Source organism: Piliocolobus tephrosceles, chromosome 7 (genome assembly GCF_002776525.5).
Source record: "Piliocolobus tephrosceles isolate RC106 chromosome 7, ASM277652v3, whole genome shotgun sequence".
Lineage (NCBI taxonomy): Eukaryota > Metazoa > Chordata > Mammalia > Primates > Cercopithecidae > Piliocolobus > Piliocolobus tephrosceles.
This window is the reverse complement of record NC_045440.1, coordinates 35,410,535-35,431,803: the sequence shown is the minus strand read 5'-3', so window position 1 is coordinate 35,431,803 and position 21,269 is coordinate 35,410,535. Positions and strand designations below refer to the sequence as shown.

The 21,269-nt window shown below is 41.8% G+C and overlaps 1 pseudogene; it reads right to left on the bottom strand.

The window, feature by feature from the left end:
- Positions 1 to 543: 543 nt before the first annotated feature.
- On the bottom strand, positions 544 to 1,189 carry LOC111544077 (annotated as a pseudogene).
- Positions 1,190 to 21,269: the final 20,080 nt, after the last annotated feature.

The following is a 21,269-nucleotide window of genomic DNA, read 5'->3' as shown; positions in this document are numbered from 1 at the left end:
TTGGCTGTGACAATTTCTTAAAATGTTTAAGTTTCTTAAAATAAGATAACAATGAAGTTTGCCATACCAATTGACTCTTTTTTTCCAGAAAGATTTCTCTGTAGTATGTCATGCTGTTTGATAGCATTTAACCCACAGTAGAACTTCTTTATAAACTGGAGTCAATTTTCTCAAACCTTGCTGCTGTTTTATCAACGAAGTGTACATAATATTCTGAATTCTTTGTTGCCTTTTCAGTAATGTTCACAGCATCTTCACTAGGAGTAAATTCCATCTCAAGAAACCACTTTATTTGCTCATCCATAAATTAATCATCTGTTCAAGTTTTGTCATGAGATTGCAACAATTCAGTCATCTCACTGAGTTAGGCTCCACTTCTAGTTCTCTTGCTGTTTCCACCACATCTGTAGTGACTTTCTCCACTGAAGCCTTGAACCCCTCAATGTCATCCATGAGGACTGGAATCAACTTCTTCCAGACTCCTGTTCATGAGAATATTTTGACCTCCTCCCATTAATCATGAATGTTCCTTTTTTTAAACCAAAAAACATTTTTTCATTTAAAAAAGTATTTACAACACATAAAACACGGCAAGATTTATTCTTTTTTTCTCATCTTCTGGTATGGGACCTTTGGCGGCTCCTCCACTATTGCGCTGTTGCTCTCTGAGCCAATGTTACTATCACTGGTTCCTTCCTCTGCCATACTGTCTACCCCCTCCTGCCCACTCTCCTTGTCCTCAGGAGTAGATGTGCCTTCTTCACTGTTCTGTTGGCTCTCTGTCGTTTCTTCAAGGCATGCCTCGTCCATCTCCATTGGAATGTTCTTGTCATCTTTCTTCTCCTCGCCTTTGTTGGCTGCTTGTTTTTCCTTAGGAACAATGCTGCTCTGTCTATGCTCAGCTTGCTCTGCCACCTCCTTCTCCCTTTTCTCCTGCCTTTTGTAGGCCTCCTCCTCTGCTTGTGCGATCTCAGCTGGAATTTTCTCCATATCCACTTCCACTTTCAGACCACACAACCTTTTAAGTTCATCGTTAAATGAATCTGTGCTTTCCAGGTATTTCCTCTCCTTCTCCTGGTGTCATTCTTCTATTTGAAGAAGTTCAGCTTCTAGTTTTCGCTGATGAATGATTAAGGACTGGACCTGTCATTTGAGGATCTGCATTCTAGCTGTTGTGACAATTGACCGGACATCTGGCACACTCTCACTAAGGATTTCACTGATGAGGCGGTGGTTTCTCTGGAAACGGGCGGTGGCTATATGCGTCATTGGAAAGCTGTCATCATAATTATCTGGATCTTCAGGAGGCTAAATGTTCATGTATGGTTCTCCTTTCTCCATGCGACACTGTCTCTGTCAACTTTCTTCCTCTAAAGCAGCTTCTGCACAACTTTTTGTTTTTATGTAAGCAAGGTATATGGGGGATTTATGATAGGCCTTCATAGATTCATTGTACTCTATCTTTTCTGCTTCGCATTCGTTTAAATATGCTTGCTTTTCTTCACCAGTGAGATCTCACCACATGCCACCAATTATCTTGCCAATCTCCCACAACTTTAAGTCAGGGTTGGAAGCCTTTACTTGGTCCCAGACCTTTCCACCTGTACCTCATGTAGCGCATCAGCGGCTTATCTGGTGGCTTTGGGGATTTTGGTATCGTAATACCAGAGGATGCGGTGACCTGGCTGTTGGTGCCCGGATTCCCTCCATGCCTGTAGTTGTTGTAGGTGAGATGACTGTATGGATTGTATCTCACAAACCCTGGTGTGCTGGGCATTTGTATCGCAGGAGCTGGGGTGGGAGGTGGAGTGTAAGATGATCTTTCCAAGGGCAGAGAAAGTGGCTGCAGTTCCGGCTTCGCTTCCCTTTGTCCCGCACCATGAGTGTTCTTAATGGCATCTAGAATTGTGAATCCTTTCCAGAAAATTTTCAATTCACTTTGCCCAGGCCCATCAGAGGAATCAATTCCTAGGGCACCTATAGCCTTACGAAATGGATTTCTTAAATAATAAGACTTGAAAGTCAAAATTGCTCCTTGATCTAGGGGCTGTTGAATGGATTCTTTGTTATCAGACAGGAAAACAACATTCATCTCTTTGTACATCTTTACCAGAGCTCTTAGGTGACCAGGTGCATTGTTAATGAGCAGAAATTTTGAAAAGAATTTTTTTATTCAAGAAGTAGGTCTCAACAGTGGGCTTAAAATATTCAGTAAAACATGTGATAAGCAGATGTGCTGTAATCCAGGCTTTGTTGTTCCATTACTGGAGCACAGGAAGAATAGATTTAGCATAATTCTTAAGGGCCCTAGGGTTTTCATAACAGGAAATAAGCGTTGACTTCAACTTAAAGTCCCCAGCTGCATTCACTCCTAACAAGAGTCAGGCTGCCCTTTGAAACTTGAAACCAGACACTGACTGCTTGTCTTTAGCTGTGAATGTCCTAGATGACATCTTCTTCCAATAGAAGGTTCTTTCATCTGCATTAAAAATGTATTGTTTAGTGTAGCCACCTTCACCAATGATCTTCACTAGATATTCTGGATGACTTGCTGCAGCTTCTACGTCAGCACTTACTGCTTCACTTGGTACTTTTATTTTACAGAGCTGGCTTTTTTCTTTAAACCTCATGAACCAAGCTCTGCTAGCTTCCAGCTTTTCTTCTGCAGCTTCCTAACCTCTCTCAGTCTTCACATAATTGAAGAGAGTTAGGGCCTTGCACTGGATTAGGTTTTGGCTTAAGGGAGTATTATGGCTGGTTTGATCTCCTATCTAGACCACTAAAGTCTTCTCCATGTCAGCAATAAGGCTGTTTCACTGTCTTATCATTTGTGTGTTCAATGGAGTAGCAATTTTAATTTCCTTCAAGAACTTTTCCTTTGCATTCATAACTTGGCTGTTTGGTGCAAGAGTCCTAGCTTGCAGCTTGTCTCAGCTTTTGACCTGCTTTCCTCACTAAGCTTAGTCATTTCTAGCTTTTCATTTAAAGTGAGAGAAGCATGATTCTTCCTTTCACTTGAACACTTACAGGCCATTGTAGGGTGAGTAATTGGCCAAATTTTAATATGTTGTATCTCAGGGAATAGGAAAACCCCAGGAGAGGGAGAGAAATGGAGAAACTAACAGTCCATGGTGCAGTTCATATACATTTAGAACATATACAACATTTATTAAGTTCACTGTCTTGTTTGGGTGTGGTTCATGATGCCCTGAAACAATTATAATAATAACATCAAAGATCATGGACCACAGACCGCCAAGACAGACAAAATAAATAATAATAATAAAGGGTGAAATATTGGGAGAATTACCAAAATGGGACACAAACACACGAAGTGAGTCCATGCTGCTGGAAAAATAGCACCAATAGACTTCCTTGTTGTGGGGTTGCCACCAATCTTCAATTTGTAAAAAATGCAATTTCTGTGAAGGGCAAGAAAGTGAAGCGTAATAAGATAAGGTGTGCCTGTAGTTACACTAAGATGAGGTTGTGCTGGAGTAGGTTGGGCTCCCAATCAAATATAACTGATGTGTTCATAAGAGAAGAGAGACACTCAGGGAGAGGTCACATGATGATAGGGGCAGAGATTGACATAGCTGCCAGCCACACAAGGCCACTGATTGTCTGCACACCACCAGAAGCTAGGAAAAGCCAAGGAAGGACTCAAGGGTTCATGTCTTTGCCAACACCTGCACTTTGGAGTCTTAGCCTCCAGTGCTTAACTGTGGTTGTAAGCTGCCCAGTTTATGGTGCTCAGTGAAGGCAGCCCCAGGAAGCTAGGACATATGCATAATTTGAAGGAAAAAAAGATATATTTAATATTTTACCAGAATTTTCTATGTGGAAAATCAAAACAAAATCCTCTTGTTCTGAAAAAACAAACATCTCAAATAAAGCGCCCACATTCCTCTAGGCTTCTGCATACAAGTAGAAGGCGACAGGTCTCTGCTCAGACCCTCCTGTGTGTCCGCATGTCACCTGGTCTGGGGTAGGAAGTGGCCGTCTTGTCATGGCAGCCTCCGAAACCTCCTCCTCTGCCCCAGCTCCCCTCTGGCTTTGGGTCCTCGCTCTACTCCAGCCACACAGACCGCCTCCCTTTTCTCAGACTCTCCAGGCAAGCCCCCTCCTCAGGCCCTCACATAAGCTCCTCCCCTGACTGGAAGGTTGGGACCCAGGCAGCACCCTGGCTCTTTCCTTTAAACCTTTGCTCAAATGTCACCTGCTTGGTGAGACCAGCAATTCCTAACAGTCACTCCTCCTCATTTCCCCTGACTTTGCTTTAATTTTTTTTTCCAGAGAACCTATCGTTTTCTGACATACCATATAATTGATTATGTAGATTGTGTATCTCCCCATGAGAATGTTAGCTCCAAAAGAACATGGATTTTTTTTTTTTTTTTTCCTGTTTTGCATGCCCTGTTCCTAGAACAGTGTCTGGAATACACTAGGTGCTCAATACATATTTCTGAATGAATGGAAACTTAGTCTCCTGTGTATCTGACTTTCATCAATGTTACCCTCTGGGAAGAAGGAGATCCCTGAAGATTTGATGTTTAGACTTATATGGAGGAGATATAGGTTTAAGAAATGAAGAAGCTGCTGGGTGCAGTGGCTCACGCCTGTAATCCCAGCACTTTGGGAGGCCAAGGAGGGCGGATCACAAGGTCAGGACATCAAGACCATCCTGGCTAACACAGTGAAACCCCATCTCTACTGAAAATACAAAAAATTAGCCGGGTGTGGTGGTGGGCACCTGTAGTCCCAACTACTCTGGAGGCTGAGGCAGGCTGATGGTGTGAATCTGGGAGGTGGAACTTGCAGTGAGCCGAAATTGTGCTGCCACTGCACTCCACAGTCTAGCCTGGGTGACACAGCAAGACTCTGTTTCAAAATAAAAAAAAGAAGAAGAAGAAGAAATGAGAGGCTGTGCAGGCCAGTGGCAAAGGCCTTGAGCTGGGGCCTTGAGGGTCTCATCTGTAAAAGACAGATGAAGCCACCGGTTGCCTACAACCCACTTCACGGGGATGTTGGGAGGGTGAAGGACTTGATGCATTTTAAAGTGCTCTGAGGTCCTTAAACAAAAGACATGCCATGGAAATGGAATGTTATTACATAAACTAAACCCAGAAGTGTATCAAGAAATAGCTGAACTGAATCATAACCAGTCTCAGAGCAATTTTTTTGCCTGAGAAATTTAGTAGAACAGCCTATAAAACTATGATACAATTTTCTTTCTTATCAACTGTTCCTACCTTCTAAATTTTAGCACAGGTGCTATCTTCTTTTTTCCTACACAATAAACAGATCCACAATAAAATTTCGGGATTGGACTGAGGGTGGTTGGCTGTGCAAATAACTGGGCCATAAAAATGTCTTTAGAAATTTTCTCTCTCTCTTTTTTAAACAGTGGTTTTTCTCATAGGAATAAAATGTATTACTCAGAACAAATGGCTGTGTATTTAATTATGTCAAACCTTAACACTTTTTTTTTGTTTCATAGTTCATGTGTTCTGTGTTGTGTAGGGGATATTGAGAATTAAACTTTGTGATATTCCTTCTTTTTTTTTTTTTTTTTTTTGATGGAGTCTTGCTCTGTTGCCCAGGCTGTAGTGCAGTGGCATGATCTCGGCTCACTGCAGCCTCCACCTTCTGGGTACAAGTGATTCTCCTGCCTCAGCCTCCTGAGTAGCTGGGATTACAGGCACACACCATCACACCTGGCTAATTTTGTATTTTTAGTTGGCCATGCTGGTCTCGAACTCCTGACCTCGTGATCTGCCTGCCTCGGCCTCCCAAAGTGCTGGGATTACAGGCGTGAGCCACCACGCGCAGCCTATTCCTTCCTTTTAAGGGCAGTACACATAACTAGAACAGCAGTCATGAATGTCAGAACTACTGAGTGCAGCCTGTGAATGCGGTTTCCCTCCTCTGGCTTCTCCTCTTGCTGTTCAGTGCCCTCTGCTGTCTGGAAGGAGCCTGCTAATGCTTGGGTTAACTGCCTAGCCTACTTACATCACACAATGATTAGTTTTTCCTTCAGCTGATTTTACTGCTAGTATGAACTGGCACCCATTACAATTCTGAATCCTATTAGGTTGCTGGTAAGTGGCTGTCATTGGCCATCCCACTTGTTTAGAAAAAGATATTAACAAGGAAGGGTTAACTTGCAAAAGTTGATCCTCTATTCTTGGTTCCTACCTTCCTGGCGGCCTAGCCCAAGGATAGATGGAGTGAACTCCAGGCAGCTGTGTCACATTGTATAAAGGAGTAACTCAAAGTTCAGTTAGTACTTTAGTTCTGAATAAACATAGCTCTGGAAGGTCCCCTTCAATCCTGACTGTCCCATAGATAAATCTCCATTCTTATATATTAGGGCTTTCCTCCAAATTAACCACATTTATCAAAACATTTATTTTTTGATAATTACTATTTAAATTATTATTATTATTATTTGAGACAGAGTCTTGCTCTGTCACCCAAGCTGGAGTGCAGTGGCATGATCTCAGCTCACTGCAACATCCACCTCCCAGGTTCAAGCAATTCTCCTGCCTCAGCCTCCTGAGTTGCTAGGATTACAGGCATGTGCCACCATGCCCAGCCAATTTTTATATTGTTAGTAGAGATGGGATTTCTCCATGTTGGCCAGGCTGGTCTTGAACTCCTGACCTTAGGTAATTTGCCCACTTCAGCCTCCCAAAGTGCTGGGATTACAGGCGTGAGACATCGCGCCCAGCCTAAAACATGATTTTTATCTCAGAAGGGAGAAAGTTGTAGTAGTTTAGACTTTGGACATTGGAGCTGGGTTAAAAATCTAGGTTTTTCCCTTTTACTAACTGTATAACATTAGGCAATAATCATGTTAGCTTCATTTTTCCTATCTGTAGAAAAATATCACCTGCCCCATAGGGTTAATTTGAAGATTAAATAAGAATATGTAAACAAAATTCTTACTTAATGTTCTGGTGTATTGTAAGCACCAAGTACATATTTTTTTTTCATTTCTCCTTCATGTTTGATTCTAATTCCAAACTGAAAACATATCTTTATTTCTTAGTTCATATAAAGGATTTCCTAGTCATCTGTGTATCTTTTTTCTTTAATATGATGTTATCCTGGCTTGGTGGGTAGTAGGAAAGAGAAAAAGGAGAGAGAAGAAGATGAGAGAAATGGCTGCCGAAACACTTTCAATTCCACCTGTTATTATTTTGGTAGTTGTTGACGCTGCAAATGAGAACCAGAATATGTGGCTGGTAGATCACTCCAAAATGTTTTCTCCTTCGCTTAAAAAGATGTAACTTGGGCTTAAATAAGATACAACACACCTACCCAAAAGCAGATAAGAAAAAGTCGTTCATCTAGAAGGGAAGTATTCTAGGATTCAAAATTTATAAATATTATACCGACCTATTCTTGACAAGCATTTAAACATGGGAAATCAACAATGTTTACTGAATTCCACTGGTTTGTCATAACATTCACCGTTTGTGCTTTTATTTCCTATGGCCCTGAAAATTCAGAAGCAACTTCCAAGAAAAGTAGTTTAGGTTAAAACTCACCATTTTTGGCCGGGTGCAGTGGCTCACACCTGTAATCCCAGCACTTAGGGAGGCAGAGGGGAGTGTATCACCTGAAGTCAGGAGTTTGGTGACCAGCCTGGCCAATATGGTGAAACCCCATCTCTACTAAAAATACATGAGTTAGCTGGCCTTGGTGGCACATGCCTGTAATCCCAGCTACTCAGGAGGCTGAGGGAGGAGAATCACTTGAGCCCGGGAGGTGGAGGTTGCAGTGAGCTGAGATCGTGTCACTGCACTCTAGCCTGGGTGACAGAAGGAGACTCCGTTAAAAAAAAATCACCATTTTCCCCCTTTAGCCTGAGGAGAGTCAGTTGACTGGAAAACAGGATGGTTCCCAGCAAGCATATAAAGCAGTTGGACCACCATGACTGCCTTCTGAAGATGCTTCCCGGAGAACAAAGCACATCCTCTACAGAAACCTCTTGATCATTAAGTAGGGATGACACTTCTTTGTCGATGGAACACTGTGAAGTTCTACCAAAGGAAGCTGTGGAGTTTTCAGTCTGAATTCTCATGAACTTCCCCCGCCTGGGTGATTTGAGATACTTGTGCCTAAAACAGCTTTCTAGGCTGGGCTATTTCTTCCTCATCTTACCAACACTAGAGTTCTTTGAACTTTCAACATCTTTTACCAGAGAAATGGAAATAAAATGAGGAAGTAGGTAGATGGAGGTATTAGAACCATTTGCTCCTGAGTCCATAGTCACACTTACTTCAACACATCTCAACCTTTACAAACCCATTGGGATGAAGAATACAGGGGAAATTCTCTCAAAAGGGAATTTTTACTATACTGGTTCTAACCAGTGGCACACAGAGGGAAAATAAGTTTTTTAAAAAATTTTGTTTGTATGTTGAAATAACCTGTTATTTGTGGGTAGACAAATAGGATTGTGTTGTTCTAATTATGCACAGAAAATATCAATAAAGTTAACAGTAGAAACAGAGTCTCCTGTTATTATTTACATGAACTATCTGCCAAGTCACTCTCTTGGTGCACATGGGATCTCCATTTTTGTTGGGATCCATATATTGTAATGAAAAAAATAATGGATTTGGATTTACTTGCATTTGAATTCCTACTTCACAATTTATGGTGTGACTCTGACCATCATTTATTTATCCAATTGATGTGGTGTGGCTCTGTATTCCCACCCAAATCTTACCTTGAATTGTAATAATCCCCACGTGTCAAGGGCAAGACAAGATGGAGGTAATTAAATCAAGGGGGTGGTTTCCCCCATGCTGTTCTTGCGATGGTGAGTGAGTCTCATGAGATCCGATGGTTTTATAAGCATCTGGCATTTCCCCTGCTTGCTCTCATTCTTTCTCCCACCACCCTGGGAAGAGGTGCCTTCCACCTTGATTTTAAGTTTTCTGAGGCCTCCCCAGCCATGTGAAACTGTGAGTCAATTAAACCTGTTTTCTTTAGAAATACCCAGTTTGGGGTATTTATTCATAGCAGCATGAGAATGGACTAATGCACCAATACTTATAAATATCTGCTGTGGAATATTTCCTGTGGCAAGTGTGTGTTGTGGCAAAGTAGAGGGAGGCACAGAAATAAGTAAAATGTTATTAAGAGGAAAACTTCAGACAAATTAAAGTTGTCTAAACAGAGCTTAATTGAGCAAAGAATGATTCATGAGTCAGGCAGCCTCCCAAACCAGGATAGGTTCCAAGAGGCTCTGGTGCTGCTGTGTGGTTGAAGATTATTTATGGACAGAAAATGGAAAATGACATACAGAAAGCAGAAGTGAGGTACAAAACAGCTGGATTTGTAGTTGACCAACCAGCTTCATCTTGTCTGCTGCCCAGAAAAGCCAATGCACCAAGAACAGCATATTTTGCAACAAAGAAAGCATTTAATAATTGGAGGGCCAGCCAAGTGGAAGGACAGTAGATAATTGCCAAGTCTGTCTTCCCAATAATTCAGAGGGTAGGATTTTTCAAGAATAGTTTAATGGGCAGGGCAGTGGGGAATGGGGAATCTTGATTGGTTGGGTTGGGGATGGAATCATAGGTAGTTAAAGCTGTCTTCTTGTGCAGAGTTAGTTCCCTAGGTGGGGATGACAAGACCACTTATGTCAGTTTCTTGGTATGGGTTAGTAATCTTGTTGGTGCCAGCTGGTCTATCAGAATGAAGGATCTGAAAAATACTTTAAACAATAATCTTAGGTTTATAAGAGTGATGTTATTTCTAGGCACAGCTACATGACTCTTGAACCATAATTCTGACCTGTGGCAAATTTGTTAGTTTTACAAAGGTGGTTTGGTCCCTGAGCAAGGAGGGGATTACTTTCAGAAGAGACTATTATCATCTCTGATTTAACATTAAACTCTAAACTAAATTTCTCCCATAATTAACATGGCCTATGCTCAAGAATGTACGTACACAGATTTTGAGGTTAGAAGCAAGACAAAGTCAGCTATGTCAGATTTCTCTCACCGTCATACATTTTGCCAAGGTGGTTTCATATAGGTTACAGCTTGGTGTTTCTCTTATTTAAATATGATTTGAACAGTTGGCTGCCTTCAATTGGCTGAAACTAAGTTACTGGTGTAAGAGTAGGTTATGATCCGTTTACACATCCAGTTAAGTTATAGTTTACTATGTATGGAGAAACTTTTGGGCCAAACTGATAATATGTAAGGAGGCCGTTTTAGGTTAAGCTTAATTTAACACTGTGTACCTAGTCATGTGTAGCCATAGTGTCTCTCAGGAAACACAGAAGAACAAGCAGAGCTATGCTCAGAGACCCCTAAGTTCAGCTGGGATGGGAGTGTTCAGAGATTTCTTGGAAGTTGTTTGAACTGCATCCTTGAAAGGCCATTAGAAGTTAGCAAACTGGTGTGTCAAGAAAGGGAGGCATGAATCAAACATATTGAAGAGCACATGAAGGTCATGGAGATTAGAAGCTGCAGGTAGACCTGTACATGGAAGGATGGGTAAAGATATGGTGTGGTGATGGCGAGAAAAGGTGCTAGGGACATGAGCAAAAGCTAGAGTATGGAAGTCCTTGTATAACATGCCAAGGCCTTTCAGATCTCTTCTTAAGGTGATGGAGACACTTGACTCATCTTAAGAAGTAGATTGATTGCCTCAGGTTTTCAGCACAGAAAGACCATGATGATGGTGACATGAAAGCCTGCCTGGAATGGGGAAGTCCACACCTTCGAAGGCTTGTGGGAGCAAGAATCTTAGATTGGTTAGAGGAACATGGGGCTTGCTGTCAGACCATGTTTGCGGAATATCTAGGCACTGATGCCCTCTTTCCAGGTGAGAATGGAATGAGAAAAATAGAAACATGAGGGCAGGCCTGAGGTTTGTCAGGTCTTAAGGCATGGTGGAGGAAGGAATATAGATAGAAAAGGCAGACAGGGGCAGGCAGGGAGGAAGGAGGAAAGACTGGGAGAAGGCAAGGAAAGAGGTTTAGAGAGGGCCGGGTTAGCAGTGGTGTCAAATACTTCTGAGGGGTCACATGGGTTAATTGTAAGAGACCATCTGCTAAGTATGAGGACATTGATGATAATTAGCAATAAAATTATTCCAGAGAAGACAGGCATAACTGGGATTGGGAGCAAAGGCAGCATCTGGTGACTCCTCTACTGACACATCTACATTTCTACTCTCCTTTTACCCTCTTCTCGTGGGTTTCCTGTTAGTGATAAGGAAATCCTTGGAAAATGGTTGTTGCAGAAATTCCATCTTCTCTTTGTGAAGCCACATATGTTAAAAGAGTTGCATTCAGTCTTCCTCTTAGAGCCAACTAGGGAGCATCATTACCAAGAGGAAAAACATCAAGTTACTTTGCATTTTGAAACTGAAAAGTAGGCAAAGGAGGTTACATGGATTTACTCAGTTCCAAAAAAATGAAAAGAAAAGAAGAAAAAAAGACATACCGTGATCACAATTTCTCTAAGCAACACCATAAGTGCTATTATCCTCTGTGATTATTTTGACTTGATTTGAAATGTTTATTCAAACACTTACATGAATGACTAATCAAAAGGATTCTTAAAACTGCCTTACATATGTAAGACACCTTCACAATAATAACAAGGTTTGCTGGGAACTTATATTATGTTTTTAATTGCTTTTGTCAGTCAAAACTATCTGCTGAGCCCCCACTTGAAGCTGAATGCTATGCTGTATTTGAGCTGGGGATAGCAATACAGAGAAAGCCCAGGAAACCCTTGATTACTACCAATGCTTGAGGCATGCGTGTTCTGCTTAATTAGATTTTCAGGTGAGCTCCTGCTGAACCCTTTATGAACCATCATAATTTTTGTTTCAAGTTTTAAAGAAATCTTGGTCAAACTTTCTGAAAAGACAAAGACCCTAGCATGACATCTCTTCTCTGGTTCTAATTGAAATAATCAACATGCTCTAAAAATAGGAGAAACCCTGTATCAGTACAGGAAACAGAGGAGGGAAGTCATCCAAGGGGAAAAAATTGAAGACATTTCTACTGGATACAGCCCAGAAAGGCCACAGTTGAAGTACAAAAGCATCAGCTTTGGAGGTAGATGATCAGATTTCATTTCCAGCTTTGCCAACCAGTGAGCCACTGGGCCCCACAGTTTACTGGTGGCTCAGAATTCTCATAAATAAAATGGAGCTGCAGGATCTAATGACTTGCTGAGTCCTCTTTAGTTGTAGGTGTCTATGACACCACATTGGTTAAGTCACAGGCAGTATAAAGTGATTAACAGCATCCGTTCTACAGTAGGCCACATGGGTTCAAATCCCATATATTTTACATTCTGGCTATGTCATGCTGGACAGATCACTTTAAGTCTCTAAGCCTCAGTTTGCCCATCTGTAAAAGGGGTATAAAAATTCCTACCTCTCCAAATTCTTGTGAAGACCAATTTAGATAATATATGTAAAATCCTTAGCAAAATGTCTGGCGTATTAAACACTGAGTAACAGCTATTACTATTATCATCATAGTTATTTATTATACCAAAGGACCATCTCAAGAAAGTTATAATCATTTCTGTGCATACATGTATTCATAAATGCAGTTATTATAACTCTTGTTTGGAATGTGGAAGCAGATATCATCATATGCATATATATGTGTGTGTATACCTATAATATACGTACCTATGTGTGTATTGTTAATCATATATACTGTACACACATGTATATGAAATATATGTGTACATATGTGATAAGGAGATGTTGGAATGATTAGTGACCAAAGACAAAGATGATGAACTTTGAATGGTTTTCCATAGTATATGAATTTTAAGTGTAGTTTTGACAGGATGAAAAAAGTCAGAATAGGTTAGGCAGGAGTCTTATTAGTTTGCATAAAAAGAACAAAAAATACAGTTGGCTAGTTTGTTTAATTGATATATTTAGTAAAAACAAACAAGGAAGCCCAGAAAGGGGCCTCAGCCGCTGCCTTGGCCCAGTAGAGAACCTGTACTTGATTCTCCTCTTCAGGCTTTGGAGACATTTTAGTGATGGGGGTGTCTTCAAAGTCTATCAGAAGCAGCTCCAGAGACACCATCACCCCCATGGATTTGTCTGTTAAACTCCAGCTAGAATCCAAAACTCCCAAGGCAGAATCTAATGGGGTGGATCAGTTACCATTCAATATGGCACACTCTTATTGGGCAGAGTTCTTGGGCCAGGTCAGCTCTGAGGCTGTGGAGTTTCTCGGTTCACATTTGCCTAGAGTATTGTTAGGGGTTGAATTGTGTTTGCCTAAAAGAGGTGTGTTGAAATTCTAATGCCCCTGTGCCTCAGAATGTGATCGGATTTGGAAATAGTGTCTTAACAGAGGTAATCAAGTTAAAATGAGGTTGTAAGTGTGGGCTGTAATCCAATATGGCTAGTGCCTTTACAAACATGAAAAATTTGGACACAGAGACAGACATACATAGAGTGAAGACAATAGGAAGATACACAGGGAGAATGCCCTATAAGGACAGAGGCAGAGACTGAATTATGCTTCCACAAACCAATGAACATCTGGGGCTACCAGAAGCTGGAAGAAGGGATCCTTACTCTACAGATTTATAAGGGAGCAAGGTCTTGCCCACACCTTAATTTTGGACTTCTAGCCTCCGTAACTGTGGGACAACATATTCCTGTTGTTCTCAGCCACCAACTTTGTGGTGCTTTGTTATGGCAAACCTAGGAAATGAATACAAGTAACCTTCCTGGTCTTGTTTTTTGTGGCCAGGGTGGAAGTTCACATCATCCAAACCATGCCAATTCCTGAAGAAGGAGCAGAAGTCAGCTTTTCCGGGGAGGTGGTACGTATTGCAGGAGTGCAGCATTTCGTAGATTGACCAGGGTAGACTTGATTTGATTAAGATGAGGCTTCAGCAAATATCTGATGAGGTTTTATGCCTTGGTGTTTCACAGCATTATTCACTTATATTTAGATGTCCAATTACTCAATTATATGACTAGATAATGTCCAACCAATAGACTGTGATGTCCTCAAGGGTTGGGATCATGTCTTGCTATTGGCAGGCAGTGTTGTAGAGCATTGTGGCTCTGGAATCACCCTGCGTGGATATGAATCCTAGCTCTTCCAGTTCCTTAACTTACGCCTCCATTTCCTCATCTATTAAACGAAGACGATCATATCATAATAGTACTTATTTATTGACCTATAGATCAAGTGAGTTATCTTATATCAGGAAATTAGGTATAATTTCCTGCTGGGGACAAAGTAAATATCCCATCAATATTAGCTATTATATTAGTTTTCATATTTCCCAGAACCTATCATAGGCCACATTATGCATTATGAACTCAATAGATATTTCTTGAAAAATAAGAAAAATCATGTTGTTTTGAGTGAAATTGTTACACTTGGCCAAATTATGTGGGGGAAGACATACCGGGGAGTGCTGGAGATTTTAATCGGCCTAATCTTTGTCTGCAGCATTAATCACTGAGAAATAGAAATGTAGGTCCTCGTGGCCACAGAGCCTCGTGTTTTCTTTAGTGTTTGGTACGGGACCAGGATTGAGACCCTTTGAGCTCTCATGTGTCCCTGACTCCTTTCTTGGGAGTCTAAGAGGCAAGGGACACAGGACAGGCCACTTACAGGAAGCCTGTTACACACCTGCTGGGTTCACAAAAGAGCCATTAGCCACCAGGACTGATGATTCATTGCCTGCAGAGTGATTTGGGAAAGAGGTTTTCAATCCAATCCAGCATAAGACAGAGGGGGAAACAGTTAGCATTTACACTACTGAGAAAAGGGAAAGAAAGAAAAATGATCCATTACTTGTTAACAGAGTAAAGTCTGTGGAATCTTTCTGCTTTTTGCTTGTGGGGGAAAAAAATAGAAAGGCAAGATGATTTCCTTACTAGGTAATGTACAACTGCTTTCCCCTTCCCACTGTTGTTTCCAAACCATTTCACTGATGTTTATTCATCACTTCAAAACTCACACAACATTTATTTAAACTTCTGAAGCAGTGTCAACATTGCCAGGCCACAGAGCCTCTGCCTAATATCACCACAAATTCATATGGACCCCCGGCCAAAACGGTGATATAGAAAGGCCCATTATAAAGCTAGGTGCTCCCTTCTGTTGAAATCCATGGAGACGCTCCCTCTTTGAGCCTTCCACTCTCGGCACTACGTAGACATGAGTCTTTGCAGCAAGTCTGAGGTTTAAAACTTTGTCGTTCAGCAATGTAAACACACACTTTTGATTGACAATTCTTACTTTTAAAGGGAATGGAGCAGGCAAAAAGGTATTTGTGAGTCCCTCTGCAAGACACTCGTGATGCTGTATTTTTAGCCTGGGCTCAGCCCTCTTATTTAATGATTGACAGCTATGGAATCTTCCAGGAACATGATGCCATATCAGCATGACCAGCTCTGCCACTGGTTACTATATCTTCTCTCTCCCTGGCTGGGGTAGCAAGCATTCTCCCATCCTTAAAATGACATGTCAATGGCAGTTCACGATGTGCCAGTATTTGCGGTCTTGGCTGCAGACGCCTTCCAGAGGACAGCACCCCGAGACTGGACAAGAAAGAGCCATGTTCAGGCCAACCTGCTAATGCGCCAGCCCCTTAGCAGAAGAAGTTCCTTTTTCTTGCCCTCATTCTTTCCTTCTGAGAAACTTGCCATCTGAAGTCAAGTGTGTCTCTAACACTTTCAGGAGATTATCACTTTCCTCTTTGTCATCTTTAAAATTTTATTATTGCCTTCAACTCCACCTCAGTTTTCAGGACTTGATCCCATTCTTTTCATTTTGAAAATAGCCCAGGGCCAAGATGGAAAAAGAAACAACCTGCAAACCAATTTTTAAGCAGTTTTTAACTTACCAAAAATGTCAAGTTATTGCACCTTTTAAATCTCAATAGATCTATTTGTAGAAATTATACCAAAATCAGCAATTTCCTTGTTCTCATCTTCCCTCAATCACTCCTCCAATGAGTTTGGGCAGAAGTACCCCTGTGTCCAGGTGGCTGTGGGAGGCCCTGTAATTGGGTGTAATCAGATCCCAGAGGAGCTTTTCTGATGAGGCTGAGATTCTTTTGACAGGAACTTTTGAGAAGTAGAGTCGATGTAATGAAGTCCAGAATTTTCCAGACTCCTCTTAATATATCCATCATGTCCAGCCACATCATTGACATGTTGATTCTCTTGTTTCTGATTTCAGCTGTCAGAGTCAGTAAAATTGCCCCAGCAGCTTTAGCATATGTGGCAGAACACTGACAAGATGTTACTTACACCTAATTAAGGCTGAGAGCATCATAATGGTCCTGGCATCCTAGCAACCTGATTTCCTCTGGTTTCGAGTTTTCTGGATCTTGACCTCAGCACTTTGAAAGTCAGGAGAATTTGATACAGGGACGTTTAGGAATATTGCCATCACCACACTTTGACTTTTATATCAAAATGGAAAACAGCAGAACAAAGAGAATTTGACAAAAGAGATGGAAACATCACACCTAGAGGGTCAGAATGGGATAGCTGACCTGATAAGAATGGCTGGATGGACTAGATGACCTTTGGCTCTTTCCTGCTGTTTTTACTTTGTTTCTGTGAATGGGGGTAAATCCAGCAGGACAGGTAGTAGATGGATAGTAAGAAAAATCACACGCAGGAAAGGGAAAGAGGAAATGAATACTGGGCTTAGCACAATGACTGAATGTGACAGTGCTAAGCTTAATAACAAACAATTGTTTTGAACAATCATTATTAAAAAGGCAGTGGGATATACTCCAGGGAAAAGAAAACATCCCCAGTGCTTGAGTCATTTAAAAGACATTTAGATGGAACCCTCCGCAGTGGCGCAGGCTGGAATTGCTCTTTTTTGGCCTGGGCTGGGGACTGGTGCCCGCCCCGTTCTGACTCTTCAGCCTCTACCTTTGTCCCCTGCTGACGTAAGGCTGCTGTGATGGGCAAGCCATTCCCTCACATGGCAGAGTGAGGTTACCGAAAGCCCCAGGATGTAGAACAGTCTGACCTCTCCTCCACCCCCTCTCCCAGCCCCCTGTAAGAATTTACAAATCCAGTTAAGGGTGAAATTTTGCCATTTCCTCTGTGGAACACAGAGGTTTTATGCGATGACAAGTGAATGGATTTCTTCTCTGCTGAAGTCTCCAATTCTCATACAGTTGCCAGAGGCAGAAAAAAAAAAAATCAGCACTTTGGCAGCAATAAACAGCCTTTTGCTTTCAAAAATGCTTCCAGGTTTTTTTCTTCTCCTCTCTCTTTTTAAAAATTTCTTCTTTTATGTATGTGTGCGTGTAGGAGGGAGAGTGATATTTAGTTTCCTTTTGCTTGGTAGGAGATAAGGGAACATTTGAGATGAAATCACAAATTGTCCAGCTCCTTGTCGGATGGATCAGTGAGGTTTCTCTTCTCTTCCCTCTTTGCAAACTCCAGGGTCTCGTGAATTCCTTGGCAGAGGCCTGTTCTTCTCTTGTAGAGGGTTAGTTACAAAACACATTCATAATGTTCCTGGCTAAATGTCCCAGCCAGGAGTCAAGAAGAACTCAATTTCCTGGCCTGACTTTTTTGGACTCTGACCACTCCAGGTGTTGGGACTGCTCAGGAAATAAGAGGCAGAACATGTGTGCGTGTTTTTTAAAAAAGCACAGAGTGCTTGCTGGGGACCCAGATGCTTAGCTGGGCTATTGGCCTGCAGCACAAAGTAGATTCTGAAAGAAAAAGGAAAGAAAAAAGAAAGTTAATAATCATCGTAAAAGCAAGATGGAAAGTTTCAGGGATTTATGTGATTTGATAGGATAGGCTATTTCTGAGCTTCCTGTGAACCCAGGCGACATCTCCCCTGGGCGATGCATGGATGGGTTATTTCATCATTGGGAAGTTGGGGAGGAGGTTTAATCAAAGGGCTTGATGTTTTGTTGACTTCTTCATGAGAAAAAAGATTTTAAAAAATCAGGTTCATTTGAATACTTAGCAGACTTAATATGTTTAACAAGAAAACGGTTTTACCTTGGTAACAGCCAGGCTCAAACTAGTACCCCTGAGGAACTGACTGTTATCCACTGGAGAATCCTGTGTTTTAAAGTCTTCTTCCTTTCCTTACCTCAAGCTGGAACAGAAGAGCATATCAAACACAAGTGCCTTGCCTAAGCTGTCCATATAGGGCAAACCTCTGGCTTTTCCGATTGGCGCAATCTCCTAGTCTTGTTGGGAAGGCTGAACATCAGGTCATCGTAGAAATTTTGAACTGGAAGGACTGCAGGGTTTATCTTGTCCACCATCACACTCCTAACCACCACCATTTAAGGGATTAGGAAACGGAGACCCAGAGGAATTACATGACTGGCTGAAGGTTCACAGGTGATTAGTAGCATAATTAAATTCCATGACCAGAGGATAATCCTCTTTATTCCTTGCAGAGTTCCTTCCCCTTTACCAACATTTCTTGAAGTATGCACTGTGGAAGAATGCCAATTCTATATAGTATGTTAATACATTTTATGCAAAGCAGCTGTGGGTAGGGAGGAGAGAGAGAGAAAGAGAAAGAGTGATCTTTGAGCATCTTGATTAAAGAACTTTAGAAAATGTTGGATTATGCTAAGTTAAACAGGTTTGTTTACAGTGATATTTCTCTCTTATAATTTGATAACTCTTTTTGGTTGCAGCATCTCAAAAATGACTACTTCTGTAGAACACACTTAGGGTAATATTTCCTGGCATTCAGTTCAGCCCTTTTTCTGACTGGTTGAGTTAGCGAGTTTGTGTGCTTTCACTCATCTTGGCCTATAACTTTTCATTTGTCAACTACCAGGAAAAATGTTTTATTTTGGAATGAACATGAACCCTGCTTCCAACCTCAGTCCTGGCACATCTATTCGTATCTCCTCAAATCAAACATTAACCTCTCTAGGCCTTAGTTGTTTCATGTGGAAGATGATGATTTGGATTCCATGATCCATAAGGTCCCTTTGATTAATTTACTATTTCTGAGTTTGAAACGCGGTTGTTTTCTGCCTGAGCCTGGAGGAAACATGAAGGTAGAGGAGATATGCCCAGTCTCCCACTCAGGAAGTTGATCTTAAGCTCTCAGGTTCTAAGAGATTTTTGTATGGAAAGATTGTTCTCAGCAGTAAACAGCCCAGAAAAAGTATCCTAATACAAGTATGAGAATAATTCATAATGGATAGCCTGGAATCCTAAAATTCAGAGTTTCAGGTAAAAATTTCTAAAACATTAATGAGAAAGAAAAGGTATATCCTAAGTGTTTGTATTTCAGAGACAGCAAAGGCACTTTGAATTCTGGACTGAAGTCTACGTGGGAGCTTCCCTTCACCACTGCAGTTCCCTCTATTGCTGGTTCTAATGTGCACATGCAGTGTGCTCTTGGTACCTGGGCTGAAATTCTTTTTTTTTTCTGAGACAGAGTCATGCTCTCTCATCCAGACTGTAGTACAGTGGCATGATCTCAGCTCACTGCAACCTCCATCTTCTGGGTCTAAGCAATTCTCATGTCTCAGCCTCCCAAGTAGCTGAAATTACAGGTGCATGCCACCATGCCTGGCTAATTTTTGTATTTTAGTAGAGATGGGGTTTCATCATGTTGGCCAGGCTGGTGTCGAACTCCTGACTTCAAGTGATCCTCCCACCTTGGCCTCCCAAAGTGTTGGAGCTACAGGTGTGAGCCACTGTGCCCAGCCTGAAATTCTCAAGAGTGGCTGAAAAATATGAAGTATAATCTCAGTCCATTTTAGCAGAATATATGATTGCTTCCTGTAAGTAGGGTTGAAAGGGGTGTTTATAGAAAACATCAACAATAAAATCGAATGCTTGTCTATGGAAAATTCCCATTAAAACTGATAGGCGTTCCTCTCAGGTACTAAGATTCCTCAGGTACCTGCCTGAGGTCCTGGGGCATCCAGATAATCATAGATCATAATTTCTCCTCGCCAGTTTGCATGTTTCATTTAGGTATTCTCCAAGAAGAGGGGTCCTTTTAAAGAATGAGTACCAAGCATCCACTCTAAAAGGAAGATGGAGAAAATCAGTGGAAGGCCTTCCTGTTGGGTATCATGTGGATTTGCCCTTGACTCTTGGGTTCACTCAGAGTCCTCTGGTGTCCCGTTTCCAGCTGAGCTGTGCATGCACCCTGGGGATTCAGTGGAAGAGGTGACATCTGCTGACCCTCAGTCATTAATCAAGCTGCCTGCGCAGAACCATTTCCCAGGCAGGGCTGCAGCTCTTGGGAGCTGCTGAATCAAATGGCGAAAGGCAAGAGCTTATGCCCTGTCCCTGAGTTCTTGAGAGGAATTAGATGACGGAGATGGGAGGGAGCTGATGGTAGGTATGAGAGTAAAGAAAAGGGACTTGGGGGAAGCTGAATTGGGGGGATACGGCTGTCCTTTTAATTGTGGGAATTTTGGGGTACATATTCATCATTCATACTGACTGATCAAACTACAATCCATTGACTTCAATACTGTGTTCGGTTGAAAAGGGCTTACCAGAAGACCTGTACCTTCAGCCTGAGGCTGCCTTGTGACATAGGGTGCCATCTTCCTCCTCTTTAACTCTAGAGGCAGCTTGCCCTTGGCTGTTTTCTGAAGGGGACCTTTGAATCCCAAGGGTGGAGGGTGTGGCCTTTGAGTTGTAACTACCAAGTAGCAACTCGTTAACTTGGTAGCAATTTGCTGCCAAACACCTGTCTTGCTTTCAGGATCAATCTGAATCCAGCAGTGCTGAGAAAACCCAAGAGCTACATGGCTGACATTTCCCATCAGAGAGCCAACAGGTCAGGTAGAAAAGCCGGGGCCCTCCATTCCTGATGTTCCCATCTTGAGGGAACATTCTCATCATCCTGCAACTGGTAACAATTTTCTAAAATTAGAGTTTTTCTGTTTCATTCTCTCCCCTCTCAGGGCCTCTGGCTTTGCCTTCCCGCCCACCAGCCCTGGTTAATGGAGCTTTTGTTCTGCCTGATGCTGCCTTGCTAATCAGGGTGTATCATATGGGAGCTATCAGGAGAGTGGGGCCTGCTTCAAGAAGGAACACAGGTAATCTATGAGTAAGCCTTTGTGGTTCGGTGACAGAATGACATCCTAAAGAGGGTGGATGGGGTCTACGGATGTACGAAACTAAGAATAGAAACCTGTTAGCTCTCACTCAAGGGTTTTCAGTTTTCAGTTTTCATTAACCATGACTTCCTACACCTCTCTAATATGGAAATGTTTGTGGGTTTTTCC